This window comes from Otolemur garnettii, unplaced genomic scaffold (genome assembly GCF_000181295.1).
Source record: "Otolemur garnettii isolate 467f Iridium unplaced genomic scaffold, OtoGar3 scaffold00111, whole genome shotgun sequence".
Taxonomy (NCBI): Eukaryota; Metazoa; Chordata; class Mammalia; order Primates; family Galagidae; genus Otolemur; species Otolemur garnettii.
In genome coordinates this window covers 2,487,181-2,493,590 of record NW_003852506.1, presented here as the reverse complement: position 1 = coordinate 2,493,590, position 6,410 = coordinate 2,487,181, and the positions used below count along the sequence as shown (strand labels likewise).

At 42.5% G+C, this 6,410-nt stretch overlaps 1 non-coding gene and 1 pseudogene across 1 annotated transcript; one reads left to right on the top strand and one right to left on the bottom strand.

Moving 5' to 3' along the window:
• Positions 1 to 994: 994 nt before the first annotated feature.
• LOC100958295 lies at positions 995 to 1,866 on the bottom strand (annotated as a pseudogene).
• A 3,630-nt stretch (positions 1,867 to 5,496) lies between these two features.
• Positions 5,497 to 5,603, top strand: LOC111727549. Its single transcript, XR_002775079.1, has one exon. It is a non-coding gene; the product is annotated as a U6 spliceosomal RNA (small nuclear RNA).
• Positions 5,604 to 6,410: the final 807 nt, after the last annotated feature.

Here is a 6,410-nt window from a genome sequence, read left to right as displayed (position 1 = left end):
TTTAACTTATTTTTTTTTAACCCAGGTCTCCATTTTCTGTTATTCTTTAAAGTAATTTCTGTTCTTTGCAATGTGTTATCACACACATACACCCATGTGTGTGCACTTACACACTTGTGCACTCACACAGAGGACTTGAGATGGATAGAGAAACAATCGGGTTATAGCTTTCATAAGAATGCTATAAATCGGTTTTATAGTAAGGCTGAGTACATTGGATACTTTTTCTTCCATTCTTGAGATACTTTACTAAGAAGAATATGTTCCAGCTCCATCCATGTAAACATGTAAGAGGTAAAGTCTCCATCTTTCTTTAAGGCTGCATAATATTCCATGGCGGTCACGGTTCTTAAGGGAGGCACTGGGAGCAGGACAGTCTCCTGCCAGGCTTGGAGATATTTTGCAGCCTGGAGACAAGCCCTCAAGCAACTAAGTGCTCCAACGAGATAAGACTGATGGCTGTTAGCCAGCAGGTGTTATACTTTGAACATTCATGGTGCCTGAGGGTGGGAGTGGAGCTGTGGGGAAAGAGCACAAGGCGATCATTAAGCACGTAGTCCTTGAACATGGGCAGCCCACACCTGCTGTATATCGTCTCAATAAAAGGCTATGGTGGCGGTTACTTGGAGCTTTCCTGCACCTCTGGCAAGCTTGTGCTTTCTTTTCTTTTTTTTTGAGATAGAGCCTCAAGCAGTCGCCCTGGATAGAGTGCTGTGACATCACAGCTCACAGCAACTTCCAACCTCTGGGTTTAAGTGATTCTCTTGCCTCAGCCTCCCAAGGACCTGTGACTACAGGTGCCCACCACAACACCCGGCTATTTCTCTCTCTGTCTCTCTCTCTCTCTTTTTTGGTTGCAGGCAGCACTGTTGTTTGGCAAGCTCGGGCTGGATTCGAACCTGCCAGCTCTGATGTATGTGGCTGGCGCTTTAGCCGCTTGAGCTACAGGCACCGAGCCAGCAAGCTTGTACTTTCAATCTGTGTACTGGCTGTTTCATTCGGGCGGTGCCGGCAAGACCACAGTGGCACCGACAGGAGGCACCAGTGATTCCACATCCCCCAGCGTAGGCAGCATCAAGGCTGCAATGCACACTGCTCACAGGAAAACAGTTAGTAAACTAGGTCCTAAGGAGACAGCTCTGTTTTCTGGTTGAAACGACTGCTCAAAAAATGAACTTTCACTTAAATGTTCCTTTATTCTTTTTTCCTCTTCTTCCTTTTGTTGTTCTTTTGCAGATGGGAGGAGAGTAGCAACCACCTCTTTCCTTCCCGAAGCTTTCCTCTGGCTTTGCTCAGAAACGTGGAGACAGAATTTGTCTACGACACCGCAGTGACAGGATCGAACATCTCTATGACCAATCACAATATCCACACAACACTGAGGCGTTACGGCCCCTGCAGCATCTATGACAACATACTTATTTGGAGTAGTACACACAACTGTGAACTTTAAGGCAAACTCATGGGGATTATACAGAATCAACACTGGCTTATGTGTTGTCTGATCGTCTGCATAAACTATTAGCTCCGTGGGAAACACAGAGGCAGGAAGATTTCCTTCCACTAACTCTGGTTGTCTGATGCATTGGCACTGAAGCACCCTTGCCGCAGCTTCTGTTTTTACAGTCTCCAATGTAGTTTGGACTGTTCGTGGTTTCAGTTAAAAACTCCAAACATTTTGGCCATCTCAGCAATACCAGCTCCTTAGAAAGGAGCTACAACTGCCCCTCTGCTCCTTTGTCCTGTTTTCTCTTACTGTTCTCTTGGTTACCTAACCAAAGTTGGCTAAGAGCCTTAGTTATTGGTGTAGGAACTATTCTTACTGTAGGACAGTTTGTATATTGTTAGATCAAATGTACTCCACATTTTACGCCCTGCTGTATCTGTTGTTCTCCCAGATATCATAAGATTAACTACTTGAGACCACAGTCAGTCCAGATTTCCATTTACTGTGGACTCTTAGATTGCCCTCCTCCAAGAATCTCTAACTGCTCCCTTTCATCATTGTCTATCTTCAGCAGGAAGTGGATTGCTTGAGTTCAGGAGTTCAAGACCAGCCTGAGCAAGAGTGAGACCCCCATCTCTACTATAAATAGAAAAACTAGCCAGGCGTTATGGCACACACCTGTAGTTCCAGATACTTGGGAGGCTGAGCAAGAGAATCTCTTGAGCCCAAGAGTTTGAGGTTGCTGTGAGCTGTGATGCCACAGCACTCTACCCAAGGCAACAGAGTGAGCCTCTGTCTAAATAAACAAACAAATAAATAAATGTATAAGCTTTCTCACCTATTAGTGAGTCTTTCATCAGCTGATTTTTCAGCAAACCTCAGAGGGTGAAGAAGTTTGTTGACAGAATTTCTTTCTGTACTAGGTCCTTGGTCTCAGACATTTAAAGAATAAACCCACAGACCACACATATCAGTGATAACATAGGATTTATTAGATAGAAAGGAATACAAAAGGAATGCCAATCAACAATGACAACTACAACAAAAAAATAGTCAAGCGTTGTAGCAGGTGCCTGTAGTCCCAGCTACTTGAGAGGCTGAGGCAAGAGAATCACTTAAGCCCAAGAGCTGAAGGTTGCTGTGAGCTTTGACATCAAGGCACTCTACTAAGGGCAACATAGTGAGACTGTGTCTCAAAAAAAAAAAAAAAAAAGAATGGTTTCACTTCCTTAATTTGATGAAGAATATTTATCTTGTCCTTTAAGAGGTATAGATCAGTCTTTACTTGCCCTAATTGATTTACATAAAAACATTTTTCCCCAATAACAGCGCAAGCCCCACTTTGTTGAGCTGTTGAAGCATCCAGGATGCAGCAATTTTGAATTACAACAGATGCTAGACTTTTAACCTCTGCTTAAAGGGTTCCCAATGCCCATATGGTGACGTTGAACTCTTGTTCTACTAACCTGGAGATAGTCAAGACTGCTCTTTTAATTTTGTAAGTTCCAAATGTTGGGAAAAGGATCCTGAACATTGAAGAGAACTTTGAATTATGATATACAAGGGCATTTCTTCTAATGGTATATTTTATAAGTTTATAAGGTACCAATTTGTGAGCCAAAGAGGCCAAGTTTGTAATTTGACTGGCATTTAAAGTGCAGTACTTGGTAACAGAGGGTGTCAGATAACAAAGTCCACAGCATTCTGACCATGTGGGTGGGAACATATGTATACCTTATTATCAGATAAGATAAAAAACCAGTGTTATTTACAGACAGAGTCAGGTGAGAACCTGTGACCTTCCAGCCTGGGGTTTGCTGTGTCTCCTCCTCTTTACTGGCACGTTCCCATATCCAGTTGTCACGTGTCCCTGTCAATTGGTAAGAACAGAACAAGTTGAGGGATGTTTTCTATAAAAGGCCTTTCATCTGGTATTGGCAGTTACATGGCTTAATGCTGTCGCCTAACCAAGTGAGTCCAGATTTTTGGTCTATCCAAATGTAACCATTAGTGCCTGGCAGTTCAAGGAGAGAGAGAGTGAACTATCCCAAGTTGCACAGGCCCAGCCTGTGGGCTGTTCATAACATGGTGATTTGACACGTATTGTCAGTATGAACACTAGTGTCAGCACCATTTATGATCTTTGTGAGAGACGCAAGAATGTCATTTGTGGAATCAAGCCTTAAGGTTTGATCACAGTATTGTTCCAGGATATCACCTAGAAAAGACCCAGCATTATTCTGATTTTCAGTGCAGAGGGGAAAATTCTTCTCTAGCGACTTTACCTGAGTAAAAGATAGTTCTTGAGTTTCCACAGTTTTTCTGTGTTCGGTTGTCTCACCTTCTCTGGCTGTGGATGTCATATCTTATCATTCATCCATTTTCTGGACTGGTTCCACTAGGCACTCACATCAGCAGAGATAAAAATGAATTCAGTTTCCTTGGAATGATCTCGATGCTGGAATAACCAGCAATCAGACCCATTAGTTACTGTGGCCAGGGCTTGAAAGACTGGTACAAAGGGGTGCCAGGTCTGTGCTTGACCTGCTGGAAAAACAGTAAGAGTTAGTGAGAGCAACGCACAGTTTGAATGAAGAGCTATAGTGGAAGATAAAAGGGAGAACGGGATAGATCGAGGCAATCTTCATTCAGCTTCTAAAGTGTTATTTCTGAAAGGGAGGGGGAGTGTTTAAAGGAAGAGTGTTTAAAAGTGATGGCTCAGCACCTGTGGCTCAAGTGGCTAAGGCGCCAGCCACAAACACCTAAGGTGGCAGCTTCAAATCCAGCCCGGACCCGCCAAACAACAATGACAGCTGCAACCAAAAAATAGCTGGGTGTTGTGGTGGGCACCTGTGGTCCCAGCTACTTGGGAGGCTGGGGCAAGAGACTCGCTTGAGCCCAGGAGTTGGAGGTTGCTGTGAGCTGTGAAGCCACCGCACTCTACCCATGGGGATAGCTTGAGGCTCTGTCTCAAAAAAAAAAGTGACTAGTGGGGGCTTTTAAAGGCAAGGAATATAGATTTAAATGAGGTCTCTTGATCTGTGATCTTGGGAAAAGCTGTCTACTTCATGAAGTCCTTTGCTTCAGGGGCGTGAGAACTGGCCCTGGAAAGCCTTACTTTCAGGCCACCTGTAGGGTCATTCTCTAATTGTCAGTGTAGTGTGGCCTGCTTCATAGGAATCCAGGAGGTTGTCTTTTTATTTTCATGACAGTATAAGTGGTTGGTTAATGGTATTTTATAAAGGCGTTCCCAGCAAGGGGACAGCACATGTCTTCTTTTAAGAACTTTGATGTACCTGTGATCTCTCGGCCAAACAGGATGACAAGGCCTGTCAGTTGGTGGAGGCTGTGTTCTGTTCACCTGTTGATAATATGCTTCAAGCATATTAGTTTGCATCTCTATGTAGCTAGTCACCATATAGAATTGTCTGTCTAAATCCCCATGGTGGGGGACGGCACTGTGGCCAAAGGAGTAGGGCGCCAGCCCCATATGCCAGAGGTGGCAGGTTCAAAACCAGCCTTGGCCCAAAACTGCAAAAATAAATAAGTAAATAAATCCCCATGGTGTTCAGTCAGTACAAAAATAGGTTTATATGTGCCAGATGGGCATGAGATGACAGAACACTGTTTAAAAAGGAGTTAAACCTTGTCTTCTAATTGGAGTATTCCAGATTTTGCAAGGGCCAAAGGTGATGCTTCTGGCTATTTAAATCCAATATTTTGACAGACTTTTTCAAAATCATTTTTATTTTAGATTTTTACATTTTACTTGCCCAGAAGACTGAGGATGACATGGGGTATGAAATTTAAATAAGTATTCTAGAGTCTTTGTAAGCAAGTGGTTTAAAAACGAGTTCACTGATTTGACTGAGAGTCTTCGGGTGTTCTATCTCAAAATCTACTTTTGATAAAAATTAAATTTAATTAGGACTTTAATTGAGCAAAGAATATTTCACAAACTGGTTAAAGTAGAAGTGGTTTAAAGAGACTATAACGTTAAGAAATTCGTGGACAGAAAAGAGAAAATGAGGTATAAAAACAGCTGGATTGTGCTCGCTTCAGCAGCACATACACTCAAATTGGAACAATACGGAGAAGATTAGCATGATCCCTGTGCAAGGATGACACGCAAATTCATGAAGCATTCCATATTTTTCCCCCAGGTAATTGAAGCAACACCAAAATTACATTACTGGGATCTGATCATGCTAAAAAGCTTCTGCACAGCCAAAAACACAGTAAGTAAAGCAAGCAGACAGCCCTCAGAATAGGAGAAGATATTTGCAGGTTACGTCTCCGACAAAGGTTTAGTAACCAAAATCCACAGAGAACTCAAACATATTAGCAAGAAAAGAACAAGTGATCCCATCTCAGGGTGGGCAAGGGACTTAAAGAGAAAATCTCTGAAGAAGACAGTCACATGGCCTACAGACACATGAAAACATGCTCATCATCCTTAATCATCAGAGAAATGCAAATCAAAACCACTTTAAGATATAATCTAACTCCAGTAAGATTAGCCCACATCACAAAGTCCCAAAACCATAGATGTTGGCGTGGATATGGAGAAAAGGGAACACTTCTGCACTGCTGGTGAGAACGCAAACTAATACGTTCCTTTTGGAAAGATGTTTGGAGATCACTTAGGGATCTAAAAATAGAGCTGCCATTTGATCCTTCAATTCCTCTACTAGGTATATATCCAGAGAACCAAAAATCACTTTATAACAAAGATATTTGCACCAGAATGTTTATCGCAGCCCAATTCATAATTGCTAGGTCATGGAAGAAGCCCAAGTGCCCATCGACCCATGAATGGATTAATAAATTGTGGTATATGTACACCATTGAATATTACGCAGCCTTAAAAAGATGGAGACTTTACCTCTTTCATGTTTACATGGGTGGAGCTGGAACATATTCTTCTTAGCAAAGTATCTCAAGAATGGAAGAAAAAGTATCC